Source organism: Balaenoptera ricei, chromosome 8 (genome assembly GCF_028023285.1).
Source record: "Balaenoptera ricei isolate mBalRic1 chromosome 8, mBalRic1.hap2, whole genome shotgun sequence".
Lineage (NCBI taxonomy): Eukaryota > Metazoa > Chordata > Mammalia > Artiodactyla > Balaenopteridae > Balaenoptera > Balaenoptera ricei.
In genome coordinates, this window is record NC_082646.1 from 47,278,620 (window position 1) to 47,293,853 (window position 15,234).

The 15,234-nt window shown below is 40.2% G+C and overlaps 1 protein-coding gene across 5 annotated transcripts in view; it reads left to right on the forward strand.

The window, feature by feature from the left end:
• GRM5 (glutamate metabotropic receptor 5) overlaps window positions 1-15,234 on the forward strand; it is a 531,751-nt gene that overhangs the window by 318,411 nt on the left and 198,106 nt on the right. The gene's annotated exons all lie outside the window — the stretch shown is intronic.

Genomic DNA, 15,234 nt, shown 5'->3' on the forward strand with positions numbered 1-15,234 from the left:
TCTGTTTCTGTTTTGTAAATAAGTTCATTTGTATCATTTTTTTAGATTCTGCATATAAGTGATATATGATATTTGTCTTTCTCTGTCTGACTTCCTTCACTTAGTTTGATAATCTCCAGGTCCATCCATGTTGCTGCAAATGACATTATTTCCTTCTTTTTAATGGCTGAGTAATATTCCATTGTATATACGTACCACATCTTCTTTATCCATTCATCTGTCGATGGACATTTAGCTTGCTTCCATGTCTTGGCTATTGTAAACAGCACTGCAGTGAACACTGGGGTGCGTGTATGCTTTTGAAGCATGTTTTTTTGTCCAGGTATATGCCCAGGAGTGGGATTGCTGGATCACATGGTAGTTCTATTTTTAGTTTTTTAAGGAACCTCCATACTGTTCTCCATAGTGGCTGTACCAATTTACATTCCCACCAACAGTGCAAGAGGGTTCCCTTTTCTGCACACCCTCTTCAGCATTTATTGTTTGTAAACTTTTTGATGTAAGCCATTCTGACTGGTGTGAAGTGATATCTCATTGTAGTTTTGATTTGCATTTCTCTAATAATTAGTGATGTTGAGCATCTTTTCATGTGCCTCTTGGCTATCTGTATATCTTCTTTGTAGAAATGTCTATTTAGGTCTTCTGCCCATTTTTTGATTGGGTTTTTTTTTTTTAATATTGAGCTGCATGAGCTGTTTGTAAATTTTGGAGATTAATCCCTTGTCAGTGGCATCGTTTGCAAATATTTTCTCCCATTCTGTGGGTTGTCTTTTTGTTTTGTTTATGGTTTCCTCGGCTGTGAGAAAGCTTTTGAGTTTAATTAGGTCCCATTTGTTTACTTTTGTTTTTATTTCCATTACTCTAGGAGACAGATCGAAAAATATATTGCTGTGATTTATGACAAAGAGTGTTCTCCCTACGTTTTCCTCTAAGAGTTTTATAGTATCCAGTCTTACATTTAGGTTTTCAATCCATTTTAAGTTTATTTTTGTGTATAGTGTTAAAGAATGTTCTAATTACATTTTTTAAACAGTTATCCCAACACCATTTATTGAAGAGACTGTCTTTTCTCCATTGTTTAGTCTTGCTTGCTTTGTCATAGATTAACTGACCATAGGTGTGTGTGGGTTTATTTCTGGGCTTTCTATCCTGTTCCATTGATCTACATTTCTGTTTTTGTGTTGATACCATGCTGTTTTGATAACTGTAGCTTTGTAGTATAGTCTGAAGTCAGGGAGCCTGATTCCTCCAGCTCCGTTTTTCTTTCTCAAGATTGCTTTGGCTGTTCTGGGTCTTTTGTGTCTCCATAAAAATTTAAAAATTTTTTGTTTTGGTTCTGTGAAAAATTCCATTGGTAACTTCATAGGGAGTTATGAAGGAGTTATGAGTTATGCACTGAATCTGTAGATTGCCTTGGGTAGTATAGTCATTTTGACAATATTGATTCTTTCAATCTAAAAACATAGTATATCTCTCATTCTGCTTATGTCATCTTTGATTTCTTTCATCAGTATCTTATAGTTTTCTGAGTACAAGTCTTTTGCCTCCTTAGGTAGGTTTATTCCTAGGTATTTTATTCTTTTTGATACAGTGGTAAATGGGATTGTTTCCTTAATTTCTCTGATTTTTCAGTGTTAGTGTATAGGAATGCAAGCGATTTCTATGTATTAATTTTGTATTCTCCAACTTTACCAAATTCATTGATGAGCGCTATTAGTTTTCTGGTAGCATCTTTAAGATTTTCTATGTATAGTATCATGTCATCTGCAAAAAGTGACAGTTTTACTTCTTCTTTTCCAATTTGAATTCCTTTTATTTCTTTTTTTCTCTGATTGCCAAAGCTAGGAATTCCAAAACTATGTTGAATAAAATTGGCGAAAGTAAACATCCTGGTCGTGTTCCTAATCTTACAGGACATGCTTTCAGCTTTTCCCCATTGAATATGATGCTAGCTGTAGGTTGTCATATATGTCCTTAATTATGTTGAGGTATGTTCCCTCTATGCCCACTTTCTGGAGAGTTTTTATCATAAATGGGTGTTGGATTTTGTCAAAAGATTTTTCTGCATTTATTGAGATAATCATATAGTTTTTATTCTTCAATTTGTTGATGTGGTGTATCACACTGATTGATTTGTGGATATTGAAAAATCCTTCTATCCCTGGGATAAATCCCACTTGATCATGGTATATGATCATTTTAATGTATTGTTGGATTTGGTTTGCTAGCATTTTGTTGAGTATTTTTGTGTCTATGTTCATCAGTGATATTGGTCTGTAATTTTATTTTTGTGGTATCTTTGTCTGGTTTTTGTATCAGGATGATGGTGGCCTCGTAGAAGAGATTGGGAGTGTTCCTTCCTCCGCAATTTTTTGGAATAGTTTCCAAGGATAGGTGTTAACTCTTCTCTAAATGTTTGATAGAATTTGCCTGTGAAGCCATCTGGTCCTGGACTTTTGTTTGTTGGAAGATTTTAAATCACAGTTTCAATTTCAGTACTTTGTGATTGGCCTGTTCATATATTCTATTTCTTCCTCATTCAGTCTTGGAAGGTTGTACCTTTCTAAGAATTTGTCCATTTCTTTTAGGTTGTCCATTTTATTGGCATATACTTGCTTGTAGTAGTCTCTTATGATCCTTTGTATTTCTGTGGTGTCATTTGTAACTTCTCCTCTTTTATTTCTAATTTTACTGATTTGAGCCCTTTCCCTTTTTTTCTTGATGAGTTTGCCTAAATGTTTATCGATTCTGTTTATCTTTTCAAAGAACCTGCTTTTAGTGTCATTGATCTTTTCTATTGTTTTCTTCATCTCTATTTCATTTATTCCTGCTCTGATCTTATGATTTCTTTCCTTCTACTAACTTTGGGTTTTGTTTGTTCTTCTTTCTCTAGTTGCTTTAGGTATAAGGTTAGGTTGTTTCATTTGAGATTTTTCTTGTTCCCTGAGGTAAGACTGTATTGCTATAAACTTCCCTTTTAGAACTGCTTTTGCTGAATCCCAGAGGTTTTGGATTGTTGTGCTTTCATTTTCATTTGTCTCTAGGTATTTTTTGATTTCCTCTTTGATTTCTTCAGTGATCCATTGGTTGTTTAGTAGCATACTGTTTAGCCTCCACGTGTTTGTGTTTTTTACATTTTTTTCTTGTAGTTGATTTCTAATCTCATAGTGTTGTGGTCGGAAAAGATGATTGATATGATTTCAATTCTCTTAAATTTACTGAGGCTTGCTTTGTGGCCCAGCATGTGATCAATCCTGGAGAATGTTCCATGTGCACATGAGAAGAATGTGTATTCTACTGCTTTGGGATGGAATGCTCTATAAATATCAATTAAGTTCATCTTATCTAATGTGTCATTTAAAGCCTTTGTTTCCTTATTAATTTTCTGTCTGGATAATCTGTCCCTTGATAAAAGTGGGGTGTTAGAGTCCCTCACTATTATTGTGTTACTGTCTATTTCTCCTTTTGTGGCTGTTAGCATTTGCCTTATGTATTGAGGTGCTTCTATGTTGGGTGCATATATATTCACAATTGTTATATCTTCTTGGTTTGATCCCTTGATCATTATTAGTGTCCTTCTTTGTCTCTTGTAACAGTCTTTATTTTAAAGTCTTTTTTTTTCTGATATGAGTATTGCTACTCTAGCTTTCTTTTGATTTCCATTTGCATCAAATACCTTTTTTCATCCCCTCACTTTCAGTCTGTATGTTTCCCTAGATCTGTAGTGGGTCTCCTGTACACAGCATATAGAGAGGTCTTGTTTTTGTAACCATTCAGCTTGTCTATGTCTTTTGGTTGGAGCATTTAACCCATTTATGTTTAAGGTAATTATCAATAAGTATGTTCTTACTGCCATATTGTTAATTGTTTCGGATTTGTTTTTGTAGGTCTTTTTTCTTACCTTCCTCTTTTGTTCTCTTGTTATTTGATGACTAACAGTGTTGTGTTTGGATTGCGTTTTCTTTTTTGTGTATCTATTGTAGATTTTTGGTTTGCCATTACCATGAGGTTTTGATAAAGCAGTCTATACATAAACAAGATTATTTTAAGTGGCTGGTGTTTTAATTTCAAGTGCATTTCCAATACCCTGCATTTGTACTCTCCTCTTCTCACAATTGCTGGGTTTGATATCATATTTGTGTATGGATGATTTCCTACCTTTACTGTATGTTTGCCTTTACCAGTGAGCTTTTCCATTTGTAATTTTCTTGTTTCTAGTTGTGGCCTGTTCTTTTCCACCTAGAGAAGTTCCTCTAGCATTTGTTGCAAAGTTGGTCTGGTGGTGCTGGATTCTCTTAGCTTTTGCTTGTCTATAAAGCTTTTGATCTGTCGAATCTGAATGAGAGCCTTGCTGGGCAGAGTATTCTTGGTTGTAGGCTCTTCCCTTTCATCACTTTAAATATATCATGCCACTCCCTTCTGGCCTGGAGAATTTCTGCTGAGAAATCAGCTGATAACCTTATGGGAATTCCGTTGTATGTTATTTGTTGCTTTTCTCTTGTTGCTTTTAATACCTTTTCTTTGTCTTTAATTTTTGTCAGTTTTATTACTATGTGTCTCGGCATGTTCCTCCTTGGGTTCATCCTGTATGGGACTCTGCACTTCCTGGACTTGGCTGACTGTTTCCTTTCCCATGTTAGGGAAGTTTTCAGCTATTATCTCTCTCAGGTCCTTTCTCTCTCTCTTCTCCTTCTTGGGCCCCTATAATGTGAATGTTGGTGTGTTTAATGTTGTCCCAGAGGTCTCTTAGGCTGTCCTCATTTCACTCTTTTTACTTTATTCTGTTCCATGGTAGTGATTTCCACCATTCTTCCAGATCACTTATCCCTTTTACTGCCTCAGGTATTCTGGTATTGATTCCTTCTACTGTATTTTTTATTTCAATTATTGCATTGTTCATCTCTGTTTGTTCTTTAGTTCTTCTAGGTCTTTGTTAAACATTTCTTGTATCTTCTCAATCTGTGCCTCCATTCTTTGTCTGAGATATTGGATCATCTTTACTATCATTACTCTGAATACTGTTTCGTGTAGTTTGCTTATCTCCACTTCACTTAGTTGTTCTTCTGGGGCTTTATCTTGTTCCCTCATCTAGGACATATTCCTCTGCCGTTTCAGTTTGTCTGACTTTCTGTGATTGTGGTTTCCATTCCTGCAGGGTTGTAGTTCTTCTTGCTTCTGCTATCTGCCCCCTAGTGGATGAGGCTATCTAACAGGCTTATGCAGGCTTCCTGGTGGAAGGGACTGGTTCCTGCCCACTAGTGGGTGGAGCTGGGTCTTGTCCATCTGATGGGCAGGGCCGTGTCAAGGGTTGTGTTTACCGGGCAGCTGTGTGCTCAGGAAGACTTTAAGTGGCCTATCTGCTGATGGATGGGGCTGTGTTTCTGCCCTGTTGGTTGTTTGGCCTGGCTTCCAGTATTGGAGCCTATAGGCTGTTGGGTGGGGCTAGGTCTTGGTGAGAAAATGGCGGCCTCCAGGACGGCTCATGCCAATGATTACTCCCCAGAACTACCACTGCCAGTGTCTTTGTCCCTGCAGTGAGCCACAGCTTCCCCCTGCCTCTGCAGGAGACCCTCCAATACCCTCCAGCAGGCCTAGGCTCTTATGAGATCACTGCTTTTTTCCCTGGGTCCTGGTGTGCACAAGGCCTTATGTGCACCCTCCAAGAGTGGAGTTTCTGTTTCCTCCAGTCCTGTGGAATTCCTGTGGTCAAACCCCACCGGCCTTCAAAGCCAGATTCTCTGGGGGTTCCTCCTCCTGTTGCCAGACCCCCAGGCTGGGGAAACTGATTTGTGGCTCAGAACTTCAATCCTATGGGAGAATTTCTGTGGTATAAATTTTCTGGTTTGTGCCTCATCCACCCAGCTGATATGGGATTTGATTTTATTGCAATTGTGCCCCTCCTTCCAAACTGTTGTGGTTTCTTCTTTATCTTTGGTTGTAGGATATCTTTTTTGGTAGGTTCCAGCGTTTTGTTGTGTTCTGTGTTTTTCTTTTGTTTGTTTGTTTGTTTTTTTTCGATGGTTGTTCAGCAGTTAGTTGTGATTTTGGTGTTTTTGTAAGAAGGGTGTGAGCTCACATCCTTCTACTCTGCCATGTAGTCTCCGTGCAGCAAATATAATTTCAGTGATATTTTTGAATTAATTAATGGACTAGGGGCCAAAAAGAGACTGCTTTCTTCAAGTTTTTAGCAAATAACTTTGATCCTTTAGAGTCAAATAGCTCATTATACTTTGCAAAGCGATATATAATAATATGCTATATTTTCATCCACACGTATTCTGTGAGGGCAGAGAAAATGAGTTCTGAGGATCTTTAGTGACTAGTCTAGGATGCTACAAGTAGTAAGTGACAGAGCCATGATTTGATCCCAGGTTGTTGGGAATTCATGTGCTGCTATTACTGCTTCCTTGGGCTCTTGAGGAAGCCAGTCCCAGGCAACACGGTCAGTTGCTCAGCAAAGTTTCTTTCAGGCCCTAAAAGATAAAAGGTCTTCAATAAAATTTTCTTAGGGATGTGCTGGAAACTATTCTTCTCCAGACCTTTCTTTTTTTTTTCTATTTTTTTTGCCAATATGTTCTTCCCACCCACCATTTTTATGAAACCAAACAACACTTTCTGTGGTGAACACTTTGCAAGTGCTTTATTTTTGAACAGATGAAGGAACAATGCCTGTCTTTAGGGAATCTTGTTTGAAACCTCTTGATTGAGGAGTGCCACAAGGCTGAGAAACATTAGCTGAGGTAATTCAACTCCTGGGGCAGTTTAATTTGAAATGTTTGGAGTTGTGAATGCGAGTACGCAGCACTTTCCCTCTGGTTGGTAGAGGAGAGAGAACCGAAGGGGCCTTTAGCAAGAAGCTGGAAGAGGCAGCTTGGTAGGCAGCAGAATTGTTACTTGCTTTCTTTCGAACTTCGTCCTGCCAACTCCAGTGGCACAGTTGTTTCCTATTTGAGAGTAGATGCCATTTGTACGGTGCATGTTTGTGAAGAGAGAGATTTTCAGACACTCAGATATAATGGGGCATTCACACATTCAAAGCCCCTTTAAATTTTCCCCCAGGGCACATGGCGATGCTGCCAGGAGCACACACTTGCTTAGAAGTGGTCATGGAAATACAGCCTCTGTTGACTTAGGTTGGTTAGGCAAATAACCCAGCACATGCTGGTTTCTGCTCTGACCAGTCAGCATGACACTTAGGCAGCTTCCTTTCTAGAACACCTCCTTGGTAACCTCACTCCAGACAACTGGGTTTGAATTCCATTTCCAAGAACGCCCTTCCTCATTCTGGTCCTCACTGTCATTGCCTACTTTCTTTCATGCCAGCAGTCCAGGGAAATCTATCAATATTTGCAAATCCAAGCTTATCAGACCCTGCTTAAAAGATTCCTTATTGCTCATCAGATAAAGTCCAGATCAATTAACCTGGCTCTATATGACCTGACCTCCAACTAACCATTAGCCTCATGATCAATTCCTTCTTCATTCTCCCCCATGCTACTGCTACACAGAACACTTCACGGGGCCCTGAACATGATTACTAATCTGATTGTGTCTTTGCACATGCCACTGTCTTCCTTGCTTTCTCCTTCCTTAGTCCACTCACTTATCCCTCCACATAACTAAGCATCTTCTCCTTTGGGAAGCTTTCTCTGATGTCTAATCTCTCCTACCCTTCCCAGAGCAGCCTAGACTTATTTCCAAAACAGTATTTACCATGTTTATCATGTACAAGGTGCTATCAAATGTAAGTCACATTTCACAAAAATGTAAAAAAAAAAAAATCATGGAAACTAGAATTGATAAAATATGGTACCATCATTTTCTGTTTACTTGCCTCTCCCATTAGACCTTTTGAGGGCAACTATTCTATCATTCATTTGCATAAAGCAGCTCCTACCATTGTATCTGCTTCATATTGGGATCTTGGTAAATGTTTTCTGTTTTTTAATAAGTGAGATTTTATGCGTGGTTAACCAGGTGATGTCTCTAAAGTGTCCAGGTGTGATACACAGTAGAGCTAGGAAAGCCAGTCTTTATCACTCCTAAAATTTGGGAGCTAAAGTCACTTTTCCCATGAAACTCCTTAAATAACTTTAGAAAGAATAAGTCAGAGAATAACCAGAGTTATATATAACCTACCAAATGGCAGGCATTGATCTAAGTGTTTTGAGATATTAACTTAACATAATAACTATACGAGGTAGGTACTACTAATATTTTATAGATGAGGAAACTCAGGCATATTAAATAATTTTCCCAAGATTACACAGCTAACAGGTAGCAGAACTAGGAGTTGAATCCCAGACATTCAAGTACCAGTGACCATATTATAAATGACTAAGCTAGGACCAGTCAGATTATCCACTGGTGTTCCCCTCGAGGGACTCAGAAAAGAGGTACACAGAGAGATGCAGAATTATTCCTTGGGTGTCATCTAGCAGGAATAAGAGAGAGACAGGGTTCAACTTCATTAATCGTCAAACACTGCAATCTGTATACCAAGTCAATCAGCAATTATCTTTACTGTAAGATCACCGATTTCATGAGCTTTCTCTTAACAACGCCAATGATTTGTCACCACTAACTAAATACCATGTCCTTTAATGAGACACCAATTCTATACATGACTACTAATTTTTGATTTAAACTTAGCTATTAGAAAAAGTATAGATGTTGTAGAATTAAAAGCATTTGTACCTTGGAGAATTGGTACAAACTTTCTTGCAAAATAAAAGGATTTACTTGAAGGTAGATCAATTTCAGTATTCTGTCTGAGAGAATATGATTTTAAGACATGGGGGAAATCACCTTAGCAGTTTTAAAAATAAGGTAACTATACATCCAGGTTTATACCTACTAATCCCTGGACAGCTGTTAATAGTGCCCCGTTTCACCCTCAAAAATGTCCTGGGTTGGATGATAAATTATATGGCTACTCTACAAAAACACCCCGTCAGGACTTTAGTCTCAATTGCGGTGGATGATAGCAATACAAGATGGAAGACACCTCCCCTGCCCTCCAGGATTTCACAAATTGTATTTCACTCCACTTTGAGGGAGATACATAAAAATTACACTATAGTACAATAAATGCCAGGATAGAGATGTTGAGACCGGTGCCTGGATAGCAGCAGAGAGGTACTGAAGGCAGAGTGAAGTGTGAGGGCTTAGAGACTGTTTCTAAAAGAGAAGACACTTTAGCTGAATCTTAAAGGTTCAAAGATATTAATCAATATCTGATGATCTGGTGAAAGATGAACTTTCAAAACAGAACAACAAATGAACTTTGATAAGATATGTGAGAGAGGCAATAACATAGTGGTCATGAAGCGCAGAATTTGGGATCAAAGCGTCAGATTTTGAATCCCAAGTCCATGAAATTCAAGCTGTATGACTTTAGGAGGTTACTGAACCTCTCTGAGTCTTGGTTTTATCGTGGATAAAACGGAGTACAATGGTATCTAACTAACTCATAGCGTTGTTGTGAGTCTTTAATAAATTAACATATGTAAAAACCTTTAGTTTAGACATGTAGTAAGTGCTATAAAAGACCGGTTATTACTGGTTTAATAAGACTGAAATATGTAGAGTGTATGTGAATATAAGTTGGGAGAGGAAGGCAGTTCCTGAGGAAAACAGCAATTATTGAAGGGGAGTGACATACAGAGGAGTGATATGATCAGATTGGATTGCGAAAGATTATCTTTCTTGGCAGTGTACAGAGGATGGATTGGAGCTGAGATTAGCAGGAGGCAGAGAGAAAAGCTACTGCAGTAGATGATGCGTGGCAGCAAGAAGGAGAAAAATACCCCTGTTCTATTTAGGCAGCATCACCTAACTCCACGTCAAAACCTTCACTACACTGGGGGCAAATCCTCACCACAGAAGCTGATTAACCAAATTAGGGGTGTGGAGATGAAATTTGAGCCTGCCACACAGTAATACTTTTAGCATCTTTTTAAATAAAGGTTACATTTAGGGGTGACTGAATGTTAAAACCATAAAGGACCAAAAGAAATCCTCCAGTCCAGTGGTTGTCTACACTGACTACCATTAAAATCCCCTGGGGAAATTTCACAAAATACCAATCCCCAGGTCCCACACTTGATCAATTAAGGAAGGGTCCCTGGGAGTGGGGCTCAAGCTCTGACGTGTCTTCAGACCTTCCCAGGTGATTGTGATGGGCAGCCTGGAGAGACAACAACCATTGATCTCATCCAAACCCCACTCTGGACACATGCAGAAGGTGAGCTCCAGACTTCTTTTAGGATGTGGGTGGCAATCGTGTTACCTGTCTTACCTATAATATATAAATATAGTTTCTTGGGTATTTATAACAAGGTTAGAGCCTCTTGGACACTGGATATGGAATTGTATTTTGTAATAAATGTATGCTGATGTTAGAAATTGGGAGAATAAATAAGGCCTGAAAAGAAAATGTGAAAATAAGAAAACAGAGAGAGGAAGAGATTTATGTAAACAAAAGGAAGTGAGACCACATATGCATTCCACTGACCTAGGGTATACAGGGTTTACTAAGTTATGCATAATTGGTTTCTTCCTTTGGTAGGTTGAGAGAAAGTAATTAGGAGAGAATAGAAAAAGCAGAGATACGAAGAAAAAAAGTCCTACGAAAGCAAGGGGTTGTGTCTGTCTTGTTCACTTTTGCATCCCCAGCTTCAAGAGCAGCACTTTGCAAATACACTAGTTCCAGGCCTTTGCTACGGACTAAGTAAGTGCAAGAAAGGAAGGAATGGAAGGGGAACAAAAGGGTCAGGCAGAGTCACGCATTCGCTTTTTCTCGTAGGCCTATTAAATCTTTCCGATTTTCAAAATGTTCAATTCCTCTTATACTCTGGGCTTCTCTTTCTGCCAGAAGCAGCTTTCTTTGGGAGAGGAATATGCGATGGTCCCTGTCCTGGGTCTGATGCTCTATGTAGAGAAGACATTTATTGATGCTCTGTGTATAAAAGTGTAGGCTCGGCAGAGAGTAAGTTCTGAATTTAAAATCAGGCCCCTTGCTTATCATGTGACCTGAGGCCAGGTCCTTAAGTGCTTTTACCAACAGTTTCCTTAAAATGGATATTTCTATGGGCTGAATGCTTGTGTGCCCTGCCCCCCACACACACCCACAACCCAAATTCATATGTTGAGGCCCCGATATGGTAGTATTTGGAGGTGGGGCCTTTGGGAAGTACTTAAAATTAGATTATGTCATGAAGGTAGATTCCTCCTCATGGGATTAGTGCCCTTCTAAAAGAGAGAGAGACAGGAGCGCTCTTTCTCTCCCTCACCCCCATGTCCCTCTCCCCCTCTCCCCCTCCCTCTCTTTCTGTGCATGCACTAAGGAACAGCCATGTAAGGGCATAAGAAGACAGTCGTCTAGACACCAGGAAACAGCCCCTCACCAGATACAGAATCCGCTGGCGACTTGATCTTGGACTTCCCAGGCTCCGGGCCATGAGAAATAAATGTTTGTTGTTTAAGCCACTCAGTCCATGGTATTTCGGAATAGCAGCCCAAAGGGGCTGACTGGTATACTCAGATTATTATAAAGGTTAATGAGGTGATGCATATAAAGTTACTAGGACCTTAGCCAGAACACAGTAAGTGTTCATAAATGTTAGATGTTGTATTATTGTACTCTAATTGTTGTATTGTTATTTTAATGATAATTATTATTATTTATTATCCCACTTCTTACGGAAGAAAGCAAAGAACCAGGATGTGAGAAACTACAGCTATTACAAGGAGCTCATAGGGGTAGCTGCAACTTTACTGTCCTTTGCCCGGCCTTTTACTTTGGACTCAAAACTCCTCACTCGGCTTGGTTTGGCCTGCCTGTAGTCCCACTGTGATCATAGATTGGGGATCGGGCATTTTAAGGTAATACTAGGTGTTCCTATCCCATTCTTCAGGTGTCCAATCCTAGACACAAGGTGATAAGTTTCTTGGAAAGAGATTGCAATTCTTATTCTTTAGAATATAATCAAAAAAGTAGGGAATATTAGGACGAAGAAGAGGCTTCTTTCTCTCTTTAAGTATTTGCTTTAGGGATCTTGATTATTCCAAGCGAGGTACCAACACATGCCAGGGAATGGTTATCTGGTGGGACCCAGACCTTTCTCCTGGATACTGACATCTACTAATGATTTAGAGTTTATATACAGCAAGATTTTAGACTGAATTCTCCATTTTGAGTTGGCCATCTTGAGAAAATATTTGCTTATTAAATCAAACAGGATCTGCAATCCTCTCATTTAAAACATCCCTGCATGTTATTGGTTTGCTAGAGTGGCCATAACGAAATACCACAAACTGGGCCTTTAAACAACAGAAAGGATTGTTCTGGAGGCTGGAATTCCAAGATCAAGATGCTTCAGGGTTGGTTTCCTCTGAGGCCTCTCTCCTTGGCTGGCAGCTGGCCACCCTCTTGTTGCCTCTTCACGTGGTCATCCCTCTGTGCATGCACACCCCAGGTGTCTCTCTGTGTGTCCCAATCTCTTCTTCTTATAAGGCCATGACTCCAGTTGGATTAAGCACCCGCCCAAGACCTCATTTCACCTTAATTACCTCTTTAAAGACCTTATCTCCAAATATGTTTATATTCTTAGATACTGGCGGTCGAGACGTCAACATATAAATTTGGAAGGGACATAATTCAGCCAATAACACCTTAGTAATGAGTCTTAATTCAAGGCATCATATAGTTTTGACCCTAAGAAATGGTCCCAAAGCACCTTTTAAGTTACCCTCAAGTACACGTCACCTTCCCATAAAGTCAAATAAACACCAACTATGTAAGATTAGCTGAATTTCCTTTGGGGATCGTGACACAATGTCATAGGCTGGGTCTCCAGGATACAGACACCAAAAATCTGAGGATTTTGTAGGAGCTTTACTGTAGGGTATTCTTGGTAACAACACCTATGAAGGATGAGCAAAGGAGAACTGGACAGAAAGAGAAGCTAAACTGTGAGGCAGGTGGAACAGAACACTTTCTCTGATCCTTTAGTACTCTTGAGCTTGATAACCTTTCCCCTTTTGAAGCAAGTTGTCTCCCTTTGTACCTCTGAATTGCATGACTGCGCCTATGGATGAGGTGTACCTTGGACAAAGTAGTTTCCCTGCGTCCACCAGTCTGTTCCCTGTACCGTTTGAATCTAGTTGCTTCATATACTGAGTTGACCAGAAATAGCTGTGCCAAGGTTTTGATTGGTCTACTGTCCTGGGGAAACATACCAAAGGGAGGTTGGTGGAACAAATTAGAGGCCCCATCTCTGATGCTGACCTTGAATCCTTAACTGACTCAATCCTTCCTCAATCCTCTATCCTTCTTCTACTACCCATTTTAGATTTCCCTCACTCTTGGCAAGCACCCTGGGCTATGCTTGTCCTAATGGCTTACCTACTGATGGTGATCCAGAGCTTCATCCCTGAGGGAGCTGAGCTCCTGAGCTATGACTATGTCCTTCATAGTCCATGCACTTGATCATTTTCTGTCAAGATGGAACAGGGAGGTACCAGAAGACACTCCAGTGATTCACCCAAGTGGCAATCATACTCTTCCCTGTCATTATGGCCATTGTGTATTGGCAGCTCTTCCTCTTCTTGGTGATTGGGTCGATTATCCAGGCCAGGATGGTGGTTCCTTTCCTTGCTTGCGGATCTCTTCACCCAAGAAGCCTAAAGTGACTAAGTGGCAGCTAAAGCTAAAAGTTTATTAGGATACTTGCTCGTCCCGGCTGGAAGCATCCCTCTTGGGGAGCCAGGACCTCTAGAGTCACAGAACCTAGATGTCTAGGGTGGCAAAATACAAATACCCCAAGTGAGACACTTGGAGTGATGGTAAGTGGTACCTCTCATAGTTCCAATGCTTGGTTGATGAACCAATGTATTCTATCTACTAGAGACAGAGCACCACTTCATACATCAAAGATGTTCACTAAGTCTTAGAGAATGATATCCCATCCTTGCAGGGCATTGTACCCAAGCTAATACCTCAGTGGTACCTTCAGGATGCTATCCCATTACTCTATAAGGCGGGCAGCTTCTGGGAGGTGCAGTATGTGATAGGACCAGTGAATCTAATGGATATTTGACCACTGCTACATCTCTTTGGCTGATCAGTGAATCCCTTGCTCTAGTGCAAAATTATGCAGGATCCCGTGTTGGTGGATCAGACATTTTGTGAACTGTCATTTAGTGATGCTGGCTGAGGTCCTGTGGGCAGGAAAGGTAAATCCATAAATGGATTATGTGTTGATATCAGTGAAAATAAATCACTGACCATTTCAAGATGGAAGAAGTACAACACAGACAACATGCCATCAAGTGGCTGGTGGGTCTCCTTGAGCAATATTGCCACACTGGGGACTTGAACATGGTCTCTGTTGCTTATAGGTTAAACCTTGGACACTGCCAGTAGCTAGATCAATCTTGGAGGATGAGAGCCCATGCTGTTAGACACATGCATAATCAGTAGGTACCCTTCTTTTGAGCCCCTTGTGCCCTGTGACAGAGAATGGCTTCTATCAAGTGGTTGTTTGGTGCCTCCTCTGTGGTGGATGCTCTCTGATGAACTTTAACATGCAACACAAAGCTCTTCACACTCTGGCCACTCTCCTAGGACCATACACGTGTCTTTTCCCCAGACCTCCTTGCTGCTGATTTCCTTTTCTTTCCCTTGCAGGCCCCTGATTAACCAGACATTCAACACTGTCCAATAATACATATATATTCTACTTTAGGCCACTTTTCACATAAGTGAATATCCACCAAACTTCTGCCCACTGGGAGGATTTTCTCTCACCACCATTTTTCAGGGCCACCCTAAGGAGGTCTGTGGTGTAGCAACAGCCCAGTTTTGCCTTGTACCCATACACCAGTTCATCCATTAAGCAAGCTTAGCTTTTTTCTCTTCTGTCATTGGGTCAAGAGAGACTCCCCATGCAGACATAGGTATTGGCTTTGGGAGAATTACTGATTTAATAGTAGTGGATGGCATGGAATCTGGAGTATCTACTTATTTGGCACACGAGTGCTTGCTGGGCTTGCTCATGCCTGATCCAAAATGTACCACTTTTTCATCTTACAGTGGATTGCTACTTCACCCCTCAGAGTTGTCCCAATTCGAGTAACAGGGTCTGCCTTTGTGCCTCCCCATCTACCAGTCAATGGAAGCAGGGTGCTCGCATGGATGTTGAGTGCCTGGTGCGAGGCAGCTTCCTCGCT